Source organism: Chinchilla lanigera, unplaced genomic scaffold (assembly GCF_000276665.1).
Source record: "Chinchilla lanigera isolate Chin_1 unplaced genomic scaffold, ChiLan1.0 scaffold00135, whole genome shotgun sequence".
Taxonomy (NCBI): domain Eukaryota; kingdom Metazoa; phylum Chordata; class Mammalia; order Rodentia; family Chinchillidae; genus Chinchilla; species Chinchilla lanigera.
Window position 1 is genome coordinate 2,037,111 of NW_004955536.1, and position 25,674 is coordinate 2,062,784.

The 25,674-nt window shown below is 44.6% G+C and overlaps 1 protein-coding gene across 2 annotated transcripts in view; it reads left to right on the top strand.

The window, feature by feature from the left end:
- Zmat4 (zinc finger, matrin-type 4) overlaps positions 1 to 25,674 on the top strand; it is a 374,900-nt gene that overhangs the window by 15,321 nt on the left and 333,905 nt on the right. The gene's annotated exons all lie outside the window — the stretch shown is intronic.

Here is a 25,674-nt window from a genome sequence, read left to right on the forward strand (position 1 = left end):
GTCACGTGGCATCAGGCCTGGGGTTCCAGCTTTGGTTGTGTGACCCTGGTTGAGTCACTGTTGGGCATTTATTTTGGCTCTGAGGATGAAGATGAGACTTAGGAGCAGCATCGGGAAGATGTGTGGTGGGTGGCAAAGTGAGGGATTCAAGTCAAGCCCTATCACCAGCAATTCCAGTGATAGCAATCATAGAGGTGCTAATTAAAGTGGAAATGAGGTTTCCAGCTGTAACACTGTTGAAGGTTAAAAATGACATTGCTTGGTGTCAGGGAGAGTCAGTAGGATGGTAAAATGTCCCGTTCATGGGATTGTGATTGGTGCAGTCTTTCTGGAAAGCGTGGCTTTTGAGGATTTCTGTACCTTTTGATTTATTTTTAGGATTCTATTCTCAGGAAATAATCAGAAATATGAGTGCACAGTATCATTCACTGTGGTGCTATGATCTTCTTGGAAAACTGGATTCTACTTGCCCCCACTGTAGGGATTATGTAAAATAAATTATGATACATGTAGTACAGTAGTTGGCCACCATATAAAGTTACTTGAAGAATGCTAATGACATGAGACAATGATTATGAAGTTATAAGTGAAATATTCTCTCCACTGGTTAAAGGAATAGATGTGTATTTCCAAAAAGTGAATAACATAGGCCAAAATGCAAATAGAGCTTCATTCTGGATGGTGAGATTATGGGTAATTTTTATTTCATTCTTTATATTTTTCTTTCAGCTTCCAAATATTTTATAGTGTGCCTTTATTGATTTTTGTAACACAAATAATAAACATTATACAAAGACAGTGAAATCCAGTAGCATCTGGCTGGGCTGGGTCTTTGTCCTGTTCAGGAGAATGAGTGCATATCTGTGGGTCAGCCTGCCGAGGCTTCCCTGCAAGCCTGGCTTCATGTGGACTCGCGTCTAACTCCTTCCTGACCTGCGTGGAAGGAACAAACATTTTGGGAATAGAATCTAACACTGTGGAATGAAGACACAGATGTGGGTATGTTTTGGAGATGGAGCTGAGCAAGTGGACAGCCTGCTCCCGTTTGCCCCCTGCCCTGAAATCATTCCCTTCCTGAACCCACAGACAAGCTAGACGGCCCACATGCTCGTCACTATCAAAGCCACAGCCAGTCTGAAAACCTTGCTCATTCTCCTTCTGATTGTCACTAGGAAGCCAGAAAGAGGTTTCGCAGAAACGGAAAAGCAGGGCTGCCAACACTGGGGGCTAGAGATGCAGGATGATGTGGGAAAACACTCAGCAAAGACAGGGCGTGGATATGGTGTCGCCAGGGAAATAGCCCTCCCAAGCAGGCTGCATCCAGATGCGCCTCACCTGCAGCATCTGTGTGTGAGGGGCAGCCCTGAGGCTGTGCTTGGAACCCTGTGGTATGTTGCAGTAGGGATGGGCAGGCTGGCCAGCAGAGGCAGCTGCTGTAGGTAACGCATGTCTTTGAGGAAGTGTATCCTGCTGGGTCTGAGTCTGTGTGCTGGGCCTCCTTTGTTGAATAAAGTAGAGGGTTTGACCTTTGCATAGCCTATTCCTTTTTTAGGTTGGACTGTTTTGTCCTGATATATCTGTTTTCAAAATCTGGGTTTTTATTTTAAATGTATTGCTTTTGCTTAAAGTAGGGCACCCTTGGTTTATGTCAGCAAAATATTGTAGAAATGGTGATTTTCCCTCCTTTTAGTGTAGCGGTTTGGAGAGTGCTGGTGGCATGCTCCAGTTCAGAGGGACTGCCTGGCTACCAGCCCCAGAAGCTGGTGTGTGCACTCTGCCATCCGGTGACCATTCATTTACCCACTTGAGAACTTGCTTCAAACTTGGAGGCACAATGGATACTGTGTTATTCTTCTGTTACAGTGGGTGCCAGAGTGAGGTTCTCTGAGGGCCTCAGAGGCATGAAATTATGTTTAGCAAATGTAAATCGCAACTTTTGGGAAGATTCAGATTTCCACTGTGGAGTATGTTGTGACTTGAGCTCTTCCTGTCCCTTTGGAATGCGCCCAGATGTTTTCTCTTTTTAAAGCTCTGACATGACCGTGGCCAGCTCTATAAATAGTACCCAACATCAGCTATCATGCTAGCATGATGTGGATTTTTTCTCCTGCCACCCACTGGAAATCTTGGGAGAAAATTCTCTTGCTGTCTCCTTTCTCCTCGTATCCCTTTCTCTCTCTTCTGCACAAACACAGAAGCACACATACAGACATATTTATAGTTAAATGGTTAAACATAGGTGAAGATTTTGAATGCACTCAAATCCATCTTTGTTTTTTCTCTTTTTGGGAATTAGGTAAACTCTCAATGGCAACAGAAAAAAGAAAGAATTTCATTGGATTTCTACTGCGTCTAGGCACAGTGCTGAATTACACTAGTTCTTATCATCAAAACCCACAGTTCAGCGAGAGGGCAGCTGTCTTAGTTACTTTCTCTTTGCTGGGACAAAATACGCAACACCCACAAGTTAAAGGAGTGAAGGTTTATTTTAGCTGACAGGTTGAAAAGGTTTTCATTCATAGTTGACTGGTTCCGAGAAAGGGGGCATAGCAGGGGAAAAACAGTCCATGGCAGGGCAGACAGTAAGCAGTGAGCTACCAATGGAGGAGGAATACATATACTCCTTCCAGGCCACACCCACAGTAACCCAACTCTTCCCACCAGGTTACCAGTCCTCACCTTCCAATATCACACCCAACTCTAAACCCATCAGTGGATTAATCTGGTATCATACACCCATGATCCAGTCACTTCCCAAAAGTCCTGCCTATGAGTGCAAGAGGCTTTGGGGGGACATCTAGATATAAGCCACGAAGCAGCTTTACCAGCAACTAGTCATGCCAGGCCTGTTGGGGATAAAGTGTGAAGAGATACCATTCCCATGTTCCTGGGGCTATTAGTTATGGCTGTAGAGAAGATCTTTAGTGCCTAGGTTAGTGGTGAGGCCAGGGGAATGAGGCATACAACCTGCCTAGCTTACACATGGAGATGTACCATCTCATAGTTCTGCAGGTGGAAGTCCAAGACTGAGGTGTCTACAGGTTGATTCCTGTTGAGTGCTGAGGGGAGGATCTGTTGGCTCTCTCCTCAGCCTGTAGGTGGCCATCTTCCCCCTGTGTTTTTTCATATCCTCTTCCCTCTGTCTATCTCTGTCACCATGACTAAAATTTCCCCTTCTACAAGGACATGGGTCAGGTCATGTTGAATTACACCCCCCCCCCAAAGATCTATTCATAGTAATTTGATTCCTCTCTCAAGATGAAACATTACCTCCAAACAAACTCACATTCTGGAGCACTAGAAGTTGGGGCTCCAACTTGTAAATTCTTTTTTTTTGTTTGTTTGTTTTTTTCCGGTACCGGGAACCGAACTCACGACCTTGCGCTTGCCAGGCAGGCGCTTTTGCCGCTGAGCTAAATCCCCAGCCCTCCAACTTGTAAATTCTGAGAGGCACACAATTCAGCCTGTGATAGTAGTCTTGGGACTTTTACCTCTGAGAAGAACTTTCCTTGAACTATCCCAGATTGCCAGATTCATAGAGTTTCTCCTCCCAACTAAGGAGTAAATTTTGATAATTCACATCGCTTTCAAATTTAATTCTGCTAAATCCACCTCTCTCATCATAGTGAGACTCATCTTCTGTGGAGCAATTGGAGAATAGTCAGTCACCACCCCTGGCCAGGTGGTTCAGTAGCTGCTTCAAGGACACCACACATCCGTCTTCCTTTCTGCTCACATCTTGGCCCCCTGTGGTAGAGGATTCTTCCTGCTCTGCATCAGTGATCAGTCTGCAGTTGCAAGGAAAGTTGCAAAGGAGGTCCTGCCCTGTCCAGATAGAGGCACAGGAGGGCAGATCAATGGTCCCTGCAGTCCCTGGCCACCAGATCATCCATGGACACCAGGCTGTTCTGAGAAAGAGGCCCCTAGCTACCTATAAGTTCCCACCTGGTCTTGGCTGTTCTGCCACTCTGCACCCCTTCAGGCCTTGAAGATTCGACCCCCTGACAGCACTTCCCATAGTTTTTCATAACTTGGAACCCCCATGCAATAACTAGCACATTCATTGCCACAAGGCTGGTGGCCCTGTGCTGACATCTGGTTCTTTTCAGATATGTGCTCATTCATTCTTTTTTATCCAGTTAGCAGTAAGCTCCCACTGTCTGTATTGTTTCTAACTCTTTAAAGCACATTCCCTTATCCTAAACAACATAAGTTTGCATGTTTCCAAGTCTTCCCTTGATGTCATGCTCTCATACCTGTGGGCATGGTACTGGGCAGGGGAGGGATTGACATCTGGGGATACTTTTGTGTTGAGAATAAACATCTGGAGGAGAGGTTTTATGTGTCCTATATGAGGTAGGGCAGGGATCCAAAGGGTCAGTTGAGTTTTCTCAGAAGGGACTGGAATTCTCTCAGGGAGAGTTGTGGCTCTGATGGCCAAGAGAAGAGAAGTTATGACCTAGTTTCTACCCTGGCTGTCCTGGTTCCTTCCTTAAATGCTGCAAGAGGTTGTGTTGTCCACTTCCTATGTAATGTGCAAACAAAGGCAGGATCGACTGGTGTGGGTACATTTGTGGGGCTTTCTTGTTTCTTCTCATGACAATCTGAAGAGCACCGAGTACTACCATTGAGAAGTCAGGTAGGAAAATGAGAAGAAAGGAAAACGTTCTTCTTGCATTGAATTCTGAATACACTCAGAACTATTTCCTCTGGTTTTATTTTCTAAGTTGAACTAGGTCTGAAGTCACACCTGTGCTGCCCAGTCAACACAGAGAAAGTTATAATGAAGGAATTCCTTGAGCCTCTGACCAGAGAAAACCACTAAAAAATAGTTTCAGTAGCCAATAAGCATTCATGCACCAAAGCATAGCCATCAATAAACGATGCTTCAGGGAAGCATGCTGAGCTTCTGGGAGGGTGCAGAGGAGCACATTGTGTGTGGCAAGCTGAACCTTGGTGATTTTTATCTGGGGTTGGAGCAAGACCATCACAGGAAAGAGGCACGGGGTGTGGCTGCGGGAACCACTGTTGTCTCGTGTGCAGCTCACACTGCAGCAAGAGGCATCATTCCAGCTGCAAAGCAAGAGAGGGCTAAGGTGCAGCTGACATTCACACCTATTCTGGGCTCCACTAGTGTTCTGAATTTGTTAACAGACAAGCAACACGAGAACACTCTCTTCACTTCTCACCAAACACTCCTTCCCCCTTCGTTGAGCCCAGAACTGAACTCCTCTCTCAGGAGCTTCTTTTCTTAAGAAGAAGCCTCGAAGTGGTGATCTCAGCAGCTGGACACAGTGGTGTGATCTCAAGGGGTCACAGCTCATTACAGTGTCCCCACCTCTCACCATCCAGAGTCCTTGTCTTGGGTCTCCAGGCTGTGGGTCCCGGTCCTTGCTCAACCTCCTCTTCACCACATAGAGCCAGTAGCTGCTGCATGCCTGGTACACTCACCCTGCTCTCCTCTGGGGTCTCCTGTGTCCTAAAGCACGGTTCCATCCATCTGCATACGCTCCCTGCTGCAGGTCACATCCTCCCTATCCTGCAAGGTTTTGGTCACAGGCTATGTCTTCTGAGCAGCCTTTGCTGGTCTTGTCTCTGCTCCTGCCCTAGGCTCTAGAAGACAGCCATTGTTATTTGCATGAACATTTCACTGCTTTCATTACTTCCTAGTAAAAGGTCGGTGGAACACCTACTATGTACCAGGCACTATTCTCTGTGCTTTAGATCAATCAATGAGCAAATCAAAGACTTCTGTTGTCACTTCTGCTCTCACTTCTGTTTGGGGGGGGGTCACAAATAATAGAAATAACACTTAAGTAAAGTATGTAAAAGTTTAGAAGGTGATGCATAAAGCAAAAGGAGAATGGGAGAGTGGGGTTGGGAATGCTGAGGTAGGGTTGGCTTTGGGTTGTCATTTTAAATAGATAGATTTCTAAATTGCCCCTTGAAGAGAGTGGTGCATGTAAAATGTGTGTGAAGGCCTCTGGACTGTTCAGGGAAGGCCTGCATTGTTATAGGAGAGTGGAAAGGGGTAGAAGCAGGGAGACAAGAAGTCTTTGTGAGATTGTGAGCAGCAAGCAGAGTGGTCTGGTACGATTTACTCTTCACATAACTGCTCAAGATGCTGTGCTTAGAATAGACTGAAGGTGGGGAAGGTCAGAAGCAGGAGACCAGCGAAGAGATTCTTGCAGGAATCCAGGGGGGTGGTAATGATAGAAGGCAGTTACTTCCCCTGGCATGGTGAATTTTGTTTTTAAAGACTGGACATGAGGTTTGAGAGAAGGCAAGGAATGGCAATAAATGCAGGGGCCTTGGATAGCAGGACTGACCGGAAGGCTGGAGTCAGCTAACCAGAGATAGACAGCAGTGCCTCCAAATGGGGCAGTGGGTGAATAGAGTTCACACAGGGGTCCCTGAGCTGGAAGCCACTTAGAAGGAGGTTTGTGGCATGATTCATCTTTACCAGCTCCGAGGGGACCCAGAAATTATAACTGATGGATGCATATATTTCAGGGGCTGCTATGGTTACCAAGAATCCCTGCTATGGGCGGACATCAATTAATTTCATGATGATTGTTTAGGCCAGGTCTTCATGCTGTTTCTCCAGCTGGATAGTTTTGCTTCTTTGACACCATCCAGAGGGTCCCTGACAGGTTGCCAGTGGAGCAGGGTTGATTTGATCTCATATGGGCCAATTTCATGACCTACCAGAACCTTGATACAGAATCAGACTATTTTGATGCCAAAATCTTTTTCTAATTTTTTATCTCCCATCCATTATCACACCTAATGAAAATGATTAATTAGTGTTAATTGGTATGCCAACAGAATGTGAGTACTGTGAAAAACCTGAACCTTCCTTTTGGATTCTGGGGAGATTAGGTCGGGAACGAGAAGGAAGGGGAATGCATATGTTGCTTGACACATGACCTTGGCTTAAAGATTTCTGGTCAGAGTGGCCTCTTACTGCTAGAAAGATTTGGCTAAAAGCATTCCAGGCTCAGGAATACTAAGATATTCCCTGCGGCATTGTACTAGTGATGAGGATTTGTTGACACTGAATCTGCTTATGTCTGCCACTGCAAGAGGAGACTCTCCACTCCCCGGGCACTAGGAGCATCTGCTCAGTGCCCATGCCATGTCAGGTGCAGAGAAATTCAGGGACACCCAATACCCAGGTGCTGATTTTGACACTTCTGGCATATTTAGACAGCGATAGGCAGAGCTGGGTCCTAGAAACTGAGGAGGTGTTACCTAGCTGGACCTGAGGAGTTAGAAGGAGAGGATGGTGGCCTTGTGTGGGGGGACTCGCCATGGTTCCTGTACAATTGGAGGGAAGGCTTCAGAGAAGGTGGGAACAGAACCAGGGAAGGTAAGCCATAGAGGCCACAGCAGGGAGTTCCACTCAGTAAGAACCTGATAGGCACTGTTTAATTTGCTTTCTCATTGTGGGACATGCTACCTGAAATTTAAAATTTAAAGGAGGAGAGGTTTATTTTGGCTCACAATTTTCATTCATGGTCAAGTTGGCTCCAAGGCAGAAACAGGCCAGCAGAAGAGCACGTGCCTGAAAAGGTGCTCAACCCACAGCAGCCAGGAAGCTGAGTGAGAAGGGAAGAGCCAGGGACAAGAATGCACCTGTCTAGTGGCGTACTACTGGCTACCTCTGATCAGACCCCACCCCTAACTGCACATTCAGGGTGAACTCTTCTGTGGATGAATCTACTGATGCATATAGCACCCCATGATTTAATCACCTTCAAATGCCTGAGGCTTTGGGGGGATGTTTTCAGTCTAAATCAAACATATATTAAAGATTTTAAAGAAGAAGAATGGCATAAATTAATGACTGAGCCCTTAGGTATCATGAAAGAGGGATGAGAGAGGTGCAATTCTGGAGGGAAAGACTAAAAATTTTTTTAAAAATTTTAGGTAATAGTCCAGGTAGGAGGTGATGATGACCCAGATTAGAGCATTAATGATGGAGACCAATTAGAGAATTATTGACATCTTTATTTAGATTTTTTTAAATTTTAAAATCTACATTATTATGATAAGGATGACTTTCATTCAGACTGAGGCACTTTTCTCACTTAATCTTTTTTGCCAATCTGTGTTATAGGTATGACTGTGAATTTGCCCTATATCTGAGGGGCACTGAAGAACAGATATGAATAATACCCAGGGTATTGATTTCATAGTCCATACTCTTAACCACACCACTATTACTGCCTCCCAGAGAGGTAAGACCATTCAATTGCATGCAAGAAGGGACTGACAAAGAGAGGGGTGTCTTTGGGAATGGTGGGTGAAGAGAAAGTGTGGAGTGTGTCCTGCTTCAGAGATTTAAAATCTGGGAGATGTGAAAATTCTGCTGATTGGGCCAAGTATTCCATAAGGGGTAGTGTCTGGTGTGCGAATGGTTGTGCTCCTGAGGGGAAGGACCTTGGATCTGAGAACATGCAGGTCAGATCTTACCAGTGTTCTCCTTTGCCTTCTCTTGGGGTAGAAGCCATAAGTTTGTGGTAAGAGTGCAACAGGGTCACACAAACCTAGGTCAATCTATTGCTAATTACCTCATTCCTTCCTATGAAGATCAGGGGTATTATGATTTGGATAAGTCTCCCTCCAAGGATCCTGTGGTGTTAGTAGAAGGTGGGGTCCAGTGGGGGGTTGGGTCACTGGGGGTATGCCCTTGAAAGGACAGTGGGACTCCATCCCTTCTTCCTCTTTGGCATTTGCTAGGTGCCATGATGTGAGCACCTTCCTCTGCCGCATGCTCCTGCGAGGGTGTGCTGTCTCACCACAGGCCCCAGAGCCACAGGTCGACTAATCATGGCCTCATGCCTCTGAAACTGTGAGCTGAAATAAATTTTCTACCTTTTAAACTTGCTTTGTCTCAGGTATTTTGTCATAGTCATAGAAAGCTGATGAACACAGAGGGTGAAACTCAGGCTATCAAATGAAACTGACATCATCAAAAAGAACAAGTTGAAAACAGGAATCATGGATGCACATTTCTTTTCAGTGGACTCACTATTTTAAGCCCTTCTGGGACTTGTTGAGCTATCTTTTCTGCTCAGGTCCTGTGCGTGTGTGTCTTCCAGGTGTGGTGGAACAGGGCAGGCTCTCTGTATGTGGATTCCTGGATTGCTAGACCACCTGGCTTTCTCATTAGGTGCTGTGTGACTGTGGGGACAACCTCTTGAAGGAGAAAGTATATTGTATAGGAAGGGTACAGGGATTTCCCTTTAAAATGAGAGAGCTGGCCCTACAAGGGGCTTTACATCCTTCTGTGTTCTGCCACTTACCAAAGCCAAGGCTAGGAATGGACACCCCTCTCTTAGGCCATCAGGAAAGGCTGGTGTTCATTCAGAGACATCTACCCAGGTACAGGGAAAGGTCATAGTAACAGCTTTTAGTGACTTATTTGTGTCTTCAATAATGTTTTAAAATAGCTTTATTTTGGAGAGCCATTAAATCCTGATAAGTGGGCATTTTTGTAGACAGAAAAACAAATAAGGAGAGACATTAGCATTATCTTTTCTGCACACATGTGCTGGTGCACTGAGGAGGAAGGCTGACCTGGGACTTGAATTGCCAGGCAGGTGACACCAGACGTTTCTCAGATGGGCCAAAGGCAATACATCCCTTAAAGCTGCACCTGCCCCTTTGTTCCTCTGAAGGAGCCTTCATCTAAATCTCTTTGTCACCTTGCACAGAGGATTTTTTTTTAACCTTATGGGGCTTCAGAGACTGAGGCTTATTGGTACTGACAAGCCCTGATTATTTAAAATCCTGGAGGCCATGATTTCTGCTGTGCTGGTCTGCAGAGGGTTCAGCTGGATGGCCTCTGCTGATTGCTCTAGTGGCTTGGCTTTGCTAAGGGCTACAAGGACAAGCCAGCCCCCTTTAAATCCTAGAATGACTGCCTAAAGTAAAAACAACATCTCCTTCATTCCTACTCATCTCACTCCAACTAGAATTATCCTGTCTCCAAATTCAAGTCTAGTTTCAACAACTGCCTTATAATTTTAAGCACTCCTAATTTTGCAGACATCAGATTAGGTATTAACCAAATGGGCATGGAATGATAGGCTTCCAGGGGGATGCTACTCTGTCATGACCACCTGTGAGCCCCTGGCTGTCTTCTGTGCCCTCTCCCTTCTCATCGCCTGCTAAGGCACTGACCAAAGGGACAGATGCCTGCAGTCTTAGAAGTGGAGTTTTGCAGGCACACTGAAAGCAGCTAGTAAGTTGTTTGCTCTCTTTCTCTGGGGTGGGAGGGCCTGGGGATTGGGATACAGGAAGAGAGGGAATCACTGTTGTTTAGCAGCAGCCATATCCTGTGGCAGGACTTGAGTCTGAAGGAAAGATGTTTCTGTTGGCACCTGGAGAGCCTCCCTGTGTCTCTTCTCCAGCTGGTGAGCTTGTGGCCATGCTCTATGGTTGCCCTCTTCAGATTCCTGCCTGTGGGATGACTTCCCTGCTGAGAGCAGATGTGTGTATGTGTGTGTATGTGTGTGTGTGTGTGTGATCATGTACACACATGAGCACGGGGAAGTGTGGTGAACTGAGACTCTACAGAAGCAGGCTCTCCACTGGTGTGGTTTAAGAGGTCTTGGAAGTCACACTCTACTTTCAAGTAGAAACTTCCTGTTGCAGATGGCTTGGAGCAATCAGAACTCCTGAATGTGCCAGAGTAGCCTTGATTTCAAGTATCTATTCTTCTTTGAAACTGTGTCACTTTTTTTCCTCTGAAAGTCCAAAATTTGAGGTAAGTAAGTATCTTTTATATTAGCCTTTAATTTGAGCTGAAAGACCAATATATTTATGAGGGGTTACTCACAAGTATGTATAATTTTAGATGCTTCAGGAAGTAGTTTATCAAATCCTTCCCTGGGAACACACTTTTTGCCAAGAAGGAAAGAGCCTGAGAAAACAAAGGCTTTCCGTGGAAGGGCAGGCTTGCCTTGAAGAGCAGAAGAAGGGTGTAAAGAACAGTACTGCTGTTGAAGGTGGCTTTGTGCTCATGTTGACAGTGTCGCCGTTGGTGGTAGGTCTCCTTGTTTATCCTTGGGAAGGATGAACTCGCTGTTGCTAGTGTTATCCTTCCTCACTTCCTTTCCAGCTCAAGAATTTATTTCCTGTCTTTATCTCCAACATTCCCTTGCTTAACTCCTCTTCAACCTTGTCCACAACGAGATGGATGTATTGAGACTTCCTTGTATCTTGTGACTTAATGCTTTTGGCATTTCTCAGTATACAACTGTAGAAATCTGCTGGTCTTTTTTCTGGTGTTCTTTGTTTCTTCTGATCGTGTCTACTATTTGCCAGCCGTTTGGATGTGAGAGTGGATGGCATGGACTGGGGAGAAAGAGCCATGAAGGACCTTGGTTCTACAGGAAAAGAAGGATAAGGTGCAACAAAAAGTAGGAGGAAGTCTGTAGAAATGGTTTGGACCCTCTTAGAAGAGGTAGGGGTAGACACATCAAGACACTCTCTTTTCTGTCTTCTATTTTTCCCTGTAGTATGGCAAATGCTGTATTTAGCAACTCTTGTTACACAGGAATTCTTGCCCAGTATCCTTTCAGGGCAGTAAGACATGAATGGATGGTGGTCCATAATGCACTTCCTGTGAGCGATCATTTCTCCTCACGGGTGGAGGAGGGCTCAGATGAACTGGGTCCTTCATCAACCACCCTCCTTAGAAGATCAACAGGAAAGTCATGCAGCTTGCTGTATTAATATTAGTAGAGCTGGTGGAGAGAAGGAAGGGTGGTCACTTGCATCTGGATAGCTGTACAAACAGGTAGGCAGCCCCTTCTGGGGAAAGAGGTCTCTCCTAATGTGATGCAGTTCCAGGGCTGCAGCACCCTTCAGGCTTAGAGATAAACCTACTCATTTGCAAGACCACAGTTCAGACCCACTTCTGCTGTACAGTTTTAAGATCTGTCTTTGCCAAAATGCCTTTATTGAATCAATCAGCCCTTTTGTTCATTACCCATCTGTGTTGTTTTCAACATTTGTTATGTGCTAGGTGTTTGCAGGACAAACAAGTGAAGAAGTGTGCTGTGCCTTCATGAGACCATTCTAGAAGGAGAACATGTGACATATAAAGAAGGAATGGTAGAGTGGGCTTCATGAGCATAAGAAAGATGCAAATGAAATAAATAGGCAAGGGTTCTCCTTCCAGAATTAGCCAGACTTTTTTCTTTGCAAGCTGTATGGTAAAGGGAGGGGAAATGGCCTCCTGGACCCTTCCAGGTTCTTTGGCTGGACTGTGAATTAAGTGGGGATGAGATGGATGAGCCATACTGATTGCGTGCACGGACACAGGAGCTTCATGAACGATAAGACTCAATGAAGGGCTAGAGGCCTGGCGTTTGTAAGCTTGTGTCCATCCAGAGCTACAGAAAGGGGCAGGTCTTGGGGATTCTGCGGGTTGGGAAGTGGCCACACAAGCTATAGGAGGCTGAGGAGAAGAAATGCATGGTGAGCAAAGCTGTCTTTTTGTGCAGATGAAAAGTCTCACAGGTAATAAAAGTTGTTGGGAGCAGCCCTCATCCTGATCCAGACACATTCCTAGTATAGATTTCCTTTAGGGATATGAGTGTCTTAGAAAAGGGCAGTTGTTCAGAGCTATTCCAGTGTTTGAGGTTTCTCATAAAAAGTTTACAATGAGCCAAAGAAGCCTGTTTTGGCGCGCCCTATCTGGTCTTGTACAGTTAGTTTGGGGCAGTATATCCTGGGCCCCATTGTGTGGGAAGGAAGGGGCTTTACGAACGGCAGTGAAGAGGCACTGAGGGACCAGGCATGGAGCAGTGGTGAGTGAGAGTCTGCTGACCACAGGCAAGGCCAAGCCGCAGTTCAGCAGGCTGAAGAGCAAGACTGACAGTGGTACTCAGCAGGCTGAAGAGCAAGACTGACAGTGATCGCTGTTTTTAATGATCTGCCACACAGCAGGCATCGTATGAGGAATTTACTGGATGTAATTTAATCACATTTTATTATTGATGACCACATGTCTGTTATTGTCCTGGGCACCAAGGTGAATAAGGTAAATTTGTGTCTTAGTAGAGTTTTTGTGATTATCTCATTTTTGTTCTCATACTTGCTTTGCAAGGTATATATTTTTCTTTTTCTTTTATGAACAATGAAATTGAGAATGAGAGAAGCTAGTTGTTCAGACATAGTAAGTGGCAAGCTGAGGTTTAATTCCAGGCCCATGTGATACCAAAGCCCAGCAGAACTTTTCTTCTTCTTTTTCTTTTTTTTTAGTTTAAAGGAAAGAAAAATAAATGATAAAAACAACGGCATAAAATTTCAAAACAAGGTTGTAGGAAAGTAACAATGGGTAGTATATTGCATATTGTTATCTTGAAAGTATTTGCTCATATTATAAGATATCAGCATAAAAGGTTAAAAATATAGGCGCAAACCTTTCTTTTCAATGAACTAATAGCAATTACCAGTATAACTACCTTCAACTATCCTCTCTTTCTCTCTCTTTCTGTCTCTCGTATATTTCTCCTTTTCTCTTCCTTCTTTTCTCCTTTCTCCCATTCCAGTTTCTCTTTCCTTTTCAGCAGTTTCTTCCCATTTCACAATATCTATTGTACATTTTGGGTCTTATTTACTCTTTCACCTTGAATGTTTTTTTCAAAGACAAAACAAAAACAAAAGCAAAACAAAACTTGTAACCTCCTAGACATCAGTGTAAGGGAAATAGGTGCCGCTGTGTTGGTGAATATTCACCGGGGAGCTTACGTCTCATCAGTCCATAATGTGATATAGCACCATTCTTTATTCAGACTCTGTGAGCTATAACCATCATAAGAGAAGTAGAATTTCTCCCTTCAGAAGAAAGTTGGGTTGAGTCTTCTAGAAGTATAACAGATACTTGGGAAGCTAAAGGATGGGGCTGCCCATTGAAGGTAATAACAAGAATGTAGGGAATAGAGATGCGGAGAGTTCCTGTGTCCCAGTGAAGCGGGATGAATGAAGGTGTTTGTAAGCCAGGGCTCCTGATGGAGGCATTATTGCAAATGGGGTCAGATAGCTGAGATAAACCTGTTTCTGGTGGACTTCCAGGCCAGCTTTGTAGAATAGGTGATGCTGTGCTACAGGTTTTCTAAGGGGGAAGCTACCTTCTCTGATGGAGTTTAAGGTCATGAACCAGGGAGAGGTGTAGGATGGGCTGGAAGGCAGAGCTGAGCTCAGGGAGGCTGGCTGTGTGCTGGCTCGAAGTGGCTGCCAGGGCAGCAGAGAGGGACTGGCAGGTATTTCTCAAAAGTGTGTTAAGGCAAGAATTTAGTCTCAGCTTTACAGGCCAGAGGGATTTGGGATGATCATGGCTTGAAAGTGGGAGAAGGGGTAGAAGGCTCAGGTGACCTTGGACTCTCTTCTGCTTAGCAATTCTAACAAAGTTGTTTTCCTTCCCTCTGCCTTCTTGGCTTGGCTCGCCTCTGTTACCCTCTTGCTCTCCCAGTGCCATTTGTGGTGAGTGGGCGGTTTGAACTCTGTACCTGCGGCAGGGAGATGTTGTATCCTGAGTAACCGTGGAGTGAGCCCCCGACTAGTGTGGGTGAGGGCACAGCAGGTGGATCATGTGTCCCATAGCTCTACAGTAGAGCCTGGTCGCTCCTGCAGCAGAATCATAGAATTGCTGGGAGCTGCAGGCTTGCAGGAGAATGACCCGTTCTCCTTATATAATGTGAGTCTCTAAGAGTGATGCCTGCAGTCATTTGCCTGCTGGTCTCCCAATATCCCAAGACTCACTTTGCCTAACTTAACTTATTTTAAATAAGAATATTTATAGGTGCAGAGTTAGTTGGGATTTTATTTTTTTCATATACTGTAGCAATTTTCACTCTCGATTCAGTAATGTATTTGTGTATTAACATATGCATTACATTTTTCTGGTCTCTGAGTGCAGCTAAAGACCATAATACCAACCCTCATGGAACTTACAGTCTATTAGATGGAGACAAACATCAAGAACAACTAGTAGGCAAATTCTATACTGTTTCATAAGGTGATAAATGCATGGTGAAAAAATGAAACAGGGTAAGAGGTTTTGGAATGCTGGAGGAAAGGTCATAGGAGAGACTTCAATCCTCTGTTGACTGGCATTTGAGTAAAGATTTGAAGGCAGTGAGTGAAACAAGCATGTGGATACAGAGGAAGAGCTTTCTAGCAAGTTCAAAGGCCCTGCAGTGGAGTGCCTGGTAAGTTTGAGGACAGGAGGAAGTGTGGCTGGAGCTGAGGACCGCAGTGATTTGGACAGAGGAAAGGAAATGGTGAGGTGGAGATCGTGTGGCAGCTACTGCACAGATTTGCTTTTACTTGGAGAGAAATGAGCAGCCACAGGGCAAGCTTCACCACGAGATCATTATGACCTGCTTTATGTTATCAGGGCCAGTTCTGCTGCTCTGTGAGAATGGACTGTGGAAGGCAGGAGAAGAACACAGGGGTCTGGGGAGGAAGACCCCTTCATGTAGGTCGAGGCAGTGCCGCCTTCTGACAGCAGGTGCTGGAGATGGTGAAAGGCCAGATAGGTGGACTAGAAGAGTCAGGATGGAGATGAGAATACCCCTTTCAATCCGGCCACTGCTGACACAATGGCATACTCTGAGTGTACTGCGCCCCAAGGGTGTCGCCAAGTGTAGACCAGGGTACAAACCACGCAACTCAGTCTCCATTTGTGTGCCATATGTCTCTGCATACGTGTGTGCATGTGAATACATATCTGTACACGTGTATGCCTGCATGGGGAGGCACACGTGTGTATGAGCTTATACAACAGCAGCCTTTAGTCCATCCAGGGCACCGTCTCCAGCCTCCCCAGGCTCTTACCAGCTTTTTACACACCAGAGAGAAGTAAAATAAAATCCACTTTGCATTTCAGTTGCACATTTTGCAGGTGTTGCCCTCTGCTTAATTATGCATCAACTTCCTTTCTTAACCCCCTCCTTTTCGAACTTCTGTTAAAAAAGATAAAACAACCAGATGTGAGCCCAGTCTCATCAGTAATCTATAAAACACTGAGCACACCCCACTCATCTCTCACGCTTTATGAAGAGTTACAATTAAATCAGGGCAGTGTTATTAAGCTAAGTGATTTTTGCTGGGTTAGGATGAATTCCTATGTGTGCTACATTTTTGGTTGGAAATGTGCCTGGGGTGCCTGCAGTCTCCAAATGCTCATCCACCAGCTATTAGCAGGAATGGATGTGCTGACAATGGGACACTGGAGGCTTCCCAGTCTGGGACCCTGCACTGTCTGCAGAACCCTCATACCCATAACCCTGGTGCTCTGCTGCCTACCAATCCTCAGAAGCAGGAAGGCAAGACAAAGACAAACACAAAACAGCTGCAAACTCCATCCTGGTGTAGCAATGGATTTGAATTCAAGAGGAAGAACTGAAGAGGATCCCTTTTTGGGGGGGTCCCAGAAGTCAGGATTGGCAGTACTGTATTTTGGAATGAAAACAGTATTGTTGATTCATGATTTCAAGCCCCGAGACCCTAAGAAACAGCAAGCCGGTTTGAAGCTTGGCATAGCTGAGGTGGCTTCAGGAGCTGATTCTTCTTCCTCTTTAGCAGCTGGAGTTGGGTGTGGTGGTGCACCTGTAATCCTAGCAACTGGGAGGCTGAGGTAGGAGAATCACCACCAGTTTGAGATCGAGGCCAGCCTGGATTACATAGTGAATTCAAGTCCAGCCTGAACTACATAGAGAGAATATGTCTCCAAAACAAGAACGAGAAAAAAACAAAACAAAACACCCCCCAAAACAAACAGAAAGCAACCCTTTTGACAGGTAGAAAGTTACTTGGTTCAGCATTTCAAAATCTAGAAAGTTGTTGGCAATAACAGTTGCATGTTTAGCAAATGGGTAAAAAAAGGAAGGTATCTCTTGCACTCAGACATTGCACCTTCCTGGTACAGAACAGACAACATACAATGGGAGTCAAAAGTTTGAGGATGAGTCCACCTTTATAAACTGCAGAGTGCAGGTTATGAACTTTCTAATTTCCAATTTCCCTATGAGTCCCAGGGTCACAATAAGGGTGTAATCCCTCCTAGCACTGGTGTTGGGGAGAGGTTACCATATGTGTAATCACCCAGCTGGGTATCTAGCATGGAAGTGATGTTGGACAGCAGCCAACATCACTTGTTCATTCTGAGAAGACTGTCTAGGGAGGTCGTAGAGTCACTTGATCACAGGGCTGCCTCAGGGGGCTGAATTCCTGCCCTGCCTGGAAAACCTGTGCCAACTGTCATTCCCAGTCCCTCTGCAATATGACACACACAGTTGTCCACCTTCCACCATGTGACACAGGTGAAATTGTGTGGAAGAGTTCTTCTGGAGGGACATTTTCTGGGGAAAATCAGTCTTGGCTTGTATTTGCACCTTGGATTTTGCATCCATGACTTTCTTTTGTTATGGATTTCATATAAAACTTAAAAGTCAGAGAAAGGGCATTTGTCACTCTTGCTACAGGTTGTTGGTAATGTGTGATTTTGGCAAGAGGTTGATTTTCCAGCCATTTCTTTAGCTGAGAGAGAACCACACTAAAAAGAAAAAAAAAAAAAGACATTTTTAAAGAGAACCTATCAAAATTGGCCAATATAATTTAATTTATTTTTGCCTGACCCTGATGAAAATTCATTCAGTAAAATTCTGTGCTTTGCACAATGTCATTCTTCTATTTAGAGAAGTGACTTCCTAAATAGAGGAAGAATTTCAATTAACATTGTAATGGATTTTGTACTTTTAGGAACCCTGTACGTCATATATATTGGAATTTTATATCATTCAAATCAGCTTCAGTGCATATTCAACTTTTGATGTGCTGTGACACATCATTCATTTTTTGAGAAATATAATTTGGTAGACTTCTTACAGCTATCTCCTAATGTACTAGAGGCTGTCTCCATATTTTTGCTAAAATTCAACCTGTACCACACACTGAATAAAAATACCAGTCACTTGGGTAAGTCATGACTTCCTTGTTGTCACAAAGAATTTAAAATTGACCCATTGTAGCACCAGTAGGATCATGGGTGCCATAAACAGGGCACCACGCCCTGTCATGCGGGGTAAGCATGACCCTTCCCCTCTTTTTTCCCTGGCAGCACAATGCCTCACTCATCCGAATCTCCCTTGCCTATCTGTATGGGGAGGATCTGCGATGACCTGTCGTGGCCACCCATCCTAGAGTCACTTTGTGTGATACCTCAGTGTTAGGTGTCCTTTTTACTGAATTGCCATGACTTTTTAAGAAATGCAAACCCTTCCATTATGCACAAATGTGGGCACCTATGAGGTCTGAGGGCTGCATTCAGTCTAGAAAAAGAAGGTGGAGACTCAAAGGGAGAAAGACTCTCAACCTTGGTCGTTCATGCTGATTTTTATGGCATTGGCATGTGACTTTCTTTCTGCTCCAAAGTAAAATGGTCCAGATTTCCTGAACTAGGACAACAGAATCCTGGTTTATATCCATCCAAGCAAAAGTCAGATACATCCATTAATTGGGAGAGGAATTAGGAAAGTTTTTAAATCAAGGAATGTATTCCATCCAGTGCACGGTGATTGAGTACCTTCTCTGCTAGACTCATGCAAGGCACAAGTTATAAAGATGAATAAATTCTGGACAAAGATATATTCCTACTTTCTGGGACTTCATGATTTAATTATTGAGTGTGTAATAGGTGGTTATTTTTATATAGGTAAGTGCTGCAACAAAAGTATGTGTGCCTATATAATCTTTAAATGGATTCTAGATTATGAGTATTGGTGATAGCTTTATCTTGGTTTGTGATATAAATTCATGATTTTCACAGGCCTTCCATAGTTAGTATCTCATGAAAGATACCATTCTGGTTAATTTGGGAGAGTTCAGCTATTCCTCTACATCAATGACTGTCGTTATATGGATTTTCCTTGAGGAAAATCCAGCAGATATTTATGAGCTGATATTTATTTATTTTCAGTCTTAGTCTTACTCTGAGCTATTTTGTCCCAGTATGTTCAGTTACCTGCTGGCCGTTTCTACCTGGGAAATGCACAGAAGCTTTATACTTGGTCAGTCACCAACTGAACCCTTTGTCTGTGCTCCCGCTCACAGCCTCAGTTTTTAGGGGGTTTTTCTCTGGCACTGTGAAAGGCACCATTCAAACCCAACTTCAGGGACAGTTCTTCCTTCTTCCTTCTCTGTAGCCACCTATTTCAAAGGCTGCCTGAAGCAGATGGATTCCACTTGTACTGACTTCTTTGGTCCAAATTTCCACTTTCTCCAAATTATCATCCAGTTCTAGAGCAGCGCACAGTAATTTTTCCACATGGCTTCATATATACACTCCTAACAAATTTTGTAGCTTCCAGTCTTTTTAAAAATCCTTTTTAAAATTGACACATATTAATTATGTATAGTGAGACAGTCCAGTGTGATATTTCTGTACATGCATAGAGCACAGTCTGATTAATTGGACTTTCATTTTCTACCATCCTCAGCTCTCATACCCTCCCTAATCTCTAGAAATTGCTATTCTACTTTCAAGTCGACATTATTTTAGCTTCCACATGGGAGAAAGAACATGCAGTACTTTTCTTTCTGAGCCTGGGTTATTTCACTTAACATAGTGTCTCAAACTTCCATCCATTTCCTTGCAAACAACAGGATTTCATTCTTCCTTGTGGGCCAATAATACCCCATTTGTGTCCATATCATATTTTCTTTACCAATTAATCTTTTAATGAGCATGGAAGCTGATTCTGTAAGTTGGCTATGGTGGACAGCACTGCCACAAATATAGGTGTATAGTTGTCTATGATTTGCTGATTTCATTCCTCTAGATAGATACCTGAAAGTCCTACTTTTAGGCTTGGTGATTTCTATACATTTTCCACATTGCAGCATGAGTGACACAAACCCAGTCCCCCCCCCCAAGCTCATCAAAGGACCACCTCTTTTTTGGAGAATGTCCCTATCATGAGGCTTACATGGCACCTTCTGACTTCTGCCCTGCTGCCTTTCAGACTCAGTTCTTGCTGCTGTCTTTGCCCTCTGGGATCCCTAGTTAGCCCTAAAGTCTCTCTATCCTTGACTGCCTCACTGCTTCTTAACTCATTCTCTTCTTTGCTATTCTTCCAGCCCAGGACCATCTTTACAGCCATAAATCAAGCTCTGACCTATGTACAAGCACTCAGCACGTGCCAGATCTTAGGCTGAGTTGGTAAGCAAAATGGACATGGTCTCTTACTTCCTAGAACCACTCAAAAGGAGAGTATGAGCTATGAATCTGTAACTGCAGATGGTGCTACACAGGGAACTTGTGAGACAATGTCAGAGGGGCCTCACTTCAATAGGGACGAGTGGTTGAGGAGGTCTTCTTTGAGGAAACGGCACTGAACCTGACACTTGCTCTCTGGCTCTTTCTTCCACAGCTTCTTCTAGGAAGCTTGTCTTGGCTTTGTCCATTATGGTTCAGGTGGACTCTGTAGGCTCACACAGCATGAGGTACCTCCTCTATCAGATTATTTGTCCTGTTACATATAAGCTACCTCTCCATCTCTGGACCATAAACTCCATGGGAACAGGGGAAGAACTTCTTATTTTAAGCACAGAAGCAGGTGCTCATAAATATCTGCTGGTAGTTTTGGGTAAAGCTGTAACCTCCTTTCAGGAAGGCAAGAGATGCTATCACATGTGGTCTGTGTTCTCTGCTGAAATTCTTGGGCTGAGAAGGGTTGGAGCCATTATCCCAGTGCCTGTGGTGGCAGACACATAACTCCACAACTGCATTACTTTCGGGCTGTGGCTGTCACAGAGCTTAGAGTGTGGCCCTGGAAGCAAGTAGAGATGGCTCCATTGTGTGGTGTTGTAATGTTATGTTATATAGATGATGCTGGTTGTACTACAGTGCAGCACATTTGTCCTAGTTGACGAATTAGTGACACATTAAAGTTCTGGGGGGTGACGTGTAATAATGCCCTTGATGAATAGGCTCCTGGGTCCAGTTTGGCTATTGGTTAAGGGGTGGACTGACTGCCTCACCACAGGCTACAACCTTGCCAGTGGTCATGGTTCCCTTTGTCTTGGGCAGCTCCACAAAAAATGCTTTTGTGGCAGGTGTCATTACCAAACACACACACACACACGCGCGCACGCGCGCACACACACACACACACACACATAAACACACACACAAACACACACAGTTACTGAGATTAGTCCTTGATTGGTCTGACACACAGAATTCTTTCCTATGCCAGAGTATTTATAAGCTTATAACTTCTCACCAAATAGAGTTAGTAGCCTCTTCCTTCAGACTAACCTCAACATCTTTCTCCGAATTTTATTTTATTGCTAAGGACCCTGTGCATTGCATAGGTGGCTCTAACACCGAACCACTACTGCAGCACACTGGCATTTTAAAATTGCCTGAAGAATCAGGCTGGACGGTGGACCTGGGAAATGTTGCAGGAAGTTGTCCTATGATCACTACATGGACAGGTATACCCCTGTGGTCTTGCTGCCTTCATGTTCCACTTACCTCTTCTTACCTGACCACCCATAGTTACAAAGGGCTCCTCTAGAAAGTTGGTTATGCTCAAGGGTAGTTTATATTCCCACTGGTCTGATTGCCAGAAGTGCACACAGCTTTTGCTTTGACACTTGACATGGCCCAAGCACAAGTCCAGGCTCTTAGTTGGGGAAGTTTTGTTTATGTTAAAAGCCCATTGGATCTAAGCTGTGGGCCTTGTAACTCTTGTCTGACAATAAACTCAGATTCCTTAAGATATGTGTCTGTGCTTGAGTGTGGTGAGCATATGTGGGGGTGTATTGGTAGAATCACCTACCGCTACTGGCAGGGATTTGGAAGGATTGATGATGTGGGTTTCTCTGCATGTACTGCTTGTGAGGAGGGGAGGGAGTTGAGGCAAGGAAGGCACATTGCCTTCCTTTCCTCGTGGATTTGTGCTGCCTGAGCAAACCTCTTCATCCCTGATGGTGAAGCACATCCCTGCTCTGTAGGAGGCCACCAGGGCCAGCTCCCAGGGACAAGAGGAAAAGTAGGGAGGCCTTGAAGGCCAGTGAGGAACTTCATGGATATTTTGCACAGATCTGATTTCCTAGGAAAACACAGTCCTTTTGAAGTTGCTGAGTTCAGGATCAGCGAGTCAGGCACTGGTGGCCCTGGCCCAGCTGGGGAGGAAGCAGCCCATGCATCATGTTCATTCCACCCTCAAGGGTGAATCTAATAGCTTTCTCTGGGCCTCTGTAGTCTCCCCAGTTCAGTTAGGTGCAAGGACAGTACATCTTAATGATGACGAGACAGGAAACACTTCACCCCTGATCAGATACTCAGTTATCCTGCAGGGCCCTTTTATCTGTGAGGGTAGGTGAAGTTTCCTGTATAATGGCTGTGGACCAGTTTTGTGTGTTTGATCACGATGGCAAGGAGGCCAAGGGGCAGAAAGATGAACACATTGGAGGAGAGAGGAAATGCTGCGAGCAGGAGCTTCTGCTTAACTGGAGTGCCTTGGAGACTGGAGGAAGTGCTTGTAACTTTACTGGTGGAGCTGACCTGAGCTGAGGGCTGGGGGAAGGCCTTCCTTTCCTCATGGTGGTACTGATCTTGCCCAGAGCCCAAATACTATTCTTGTCATGTCTCTGGGTTGTGGCATTGAATTTCTCAGACCTGCAGAGAGGACACCATCTTCTCAGCCAGAGGTATCACCATTCATTAGTGAGGGCGTGCATTTGCTTATTAAACCTGTTAATCTTAGGATCAAGCAAGAAGAGATCTCCTGATCTCGATTCCAAGGTGGCACCCACTTCTTGCTCCGCACAAGCCTTGTACTAAGGGGATTTGAGGCTGCTGACAAGCCGACGTGAAGCCAAAGACAAAAATAAGCAGTGCACAGTATGGAGAGTCAGTTTCAGAAGAGGTGAGATGAGTCCCACTGCATCCCCTGTCAACTCCTGAGCTACCTGTGACTCCTGCTTCCCTCAGGCCCCTTATGTGGACAAATATTTGTGGTGTATTTTGAAGCAGTAAAATGTATAGACTTAAAGTGCAGAGTCCAGAGAGCTATGCGATCTGGTTATACTGGGTCACAGCCACCCAGCTAAAAATTCAGCACACCTCCCTTCTGACACTACCCCTTCCTCATATCTCTCTCAGATGGAGCTGTCTTGCTTTGTCTTGAACTTCATATACATGGATCATATGGTATGCATTCTTTTATGTCTTGCTTCTCTTGCTTCAAATATATATATAACGTTTAAATTGTTTCTCTGTGTTTGTGATACACACTAGCTATATGTGTCATGGAGACTTGGTACATTGACACAGCCCATTTTGATCCCTTTTTCCTTATCTTTCCTCTCACTCCCCTCCCATCTCCCCCTATGATTTTTGAGATTTGTCCCTCATATTAGTAGTTCATTCTTTTTATTGTTGATTTTTTAAAAAACCGCCCCATTGTATGACTATACAAAAATGTATTTATCCATTTTTTTATTGATGGATACAGGGGATATTTCTAGGTTTTTTTTTTTTAGGTATATATGAGTCTCTTTGGGGACTATGTGTTTTTATTTCTTTTGGGTAAAAAAGGAGTGAAATATTTGTGTTGTAAGTATATGTCTAATGGTAGCCAAATCATTAAACAGTTTTCCAAAGTAGATGGAATTATTTCCCCCTGCCCAACAATGTATGAGCGTTCCAGAGACTGTGTCCCCTTCCTGCCTAGGACACTGTCAGCCTTTTGAGCTGTAATCCTGCCAGTGGATGTGTATGGAATTCACTCTGCCACCTTATGCAAAATTAGCCATCATGTCACAGAGAATCCTTTTGTGATACTATCTCTTTAGTCCACCCTGACCATGTTTCCTAATTCTGCAGTCATAGCCCAATCTCAACCAAGTCATTGGAACCCAGCCAGGGTCTCTACTTCCCTTCAGGCAACCAGGCTACTGATTTTGCCCAAATAGCTCCCTAGTCACCTCTTCCTCTGCTGCTGAAAACCATTAATGACTAACACCTATGAGGATTTTTCCAACTATTAATTATTTATGATTAAATAGATCATAAATCTATGCTGTCTTACGAGCAGATTGGTTGGGCTGGGGCTTGGCTTGTTCCACCTCATTTTGCTCAGTCCCAGCCCTTGTGCTTTCTTTGGGAAGCTTCTTGTACTCTGTGGAGTATATGTGGGTGTTTCTGACTTACCAGACTCTCATTGATGGCCCCCTGTCTGTGTGAAATATACTTGACTGAATCAGAGCAGTTTTAGAGGGCACAAGTAATTTACGTGAAGAAGTTGCCCAGATACCTATGGCTCCTACACCTGCTATATGTCCTTCTTCCCAGCATGCACCCAGGGCTTCATGAGATATATCATATGATCAACTGACAGAGGAAGAGCAGGCCTGTTTATGGATGATCTGCACATTATGCAGGCACCACCTGCAAGTAGACAGCTGCAGCATTACAGCCCCTTTCCAGGACATCCGTAGGACAGCAATGATGAGGAATCTTCACAATGCACAGAACTTCAGGCAATACACTTGGTAGTACTTTGTGCCTGGAGGGAGAAATGCTCAGATGTGCAACTGTACACTGATTCATGGACTGTAGTCAGTGATCTGGCCAGAGGGTCAGGAACTTGGAAGAAACATGACTGGAAAATTGGTGACAAAGTTATTTGGGGAAGAGGTATGTGAGTAGACCTCTCCATTTGGGCAAAAGATGTAAAAATATTTGTATCCCATGTAAATGCTCACTAAAAAATGACCTCAGCAGGAAAAAGCTTTAATAATCAAGTGGGTAGGATGACCTGTTCTGTAATTAGCAGTCAACCTCTTTCTTCAGTCATCCCTGTCATTGCCCTGTGGTCTCATGAACAGTGGACATGGTGGCGAGGGTCGAGGTTATGCACAGGCTCAGCAACACAGACTCTCACTTACCAAGGCTAATCTGGTTACAGCTGCACTGAATGCCCTATATACCAGCAGCAGAGAACAACACCTAGCCCCCCATATGGCACCATTCCCCGGGTGATCAGTCTGCATCCTGGTGGCTAGTTGATTATATTGGACCACTTCTACCATGGCAAGAACAGTGCTTTGTCTTTACCAGCATTGGCATTTATTCTGCATATGGATTTGCCTTCCCTGCATGTAATTCTTTTGCCAAAACTATAATCCGTGGACTCATGGACTGCCTTATCCACCATCATGGAATTCTACACAACATTGCCTCTGCCAAAAGAACACATTTTATGGCCAAAGAGGTGAGGCAATGAGCTCATGCTCATGGAATTCACTACTTTTACCATGTCCCTCACCATCCAGAAGCAGCCAGATGGATATAAAGGTGAAATAGTTTTTTGAAGACAGAGTTACAGCACCAGTTAGGTGACAATAGCTTTTGGAGCTGGAGGGAGGTTCTTCAAAAGAGTGTATATGCTTTGAATCAGCATTCACTATAGGGTACTCCCATAGCCAAGACACACAGGTCCAGGAATCAAGGGATAGAAGTGGGAACAGTACCACTCACCATTACTCCTAGTGATCCACTAGGAAAATTTTTGCTTCTGGTTCCAATGACCTTATCCTCTGCTGGCTTAGGAGTCTTAGTTGCAAAGGGGGAAGGGC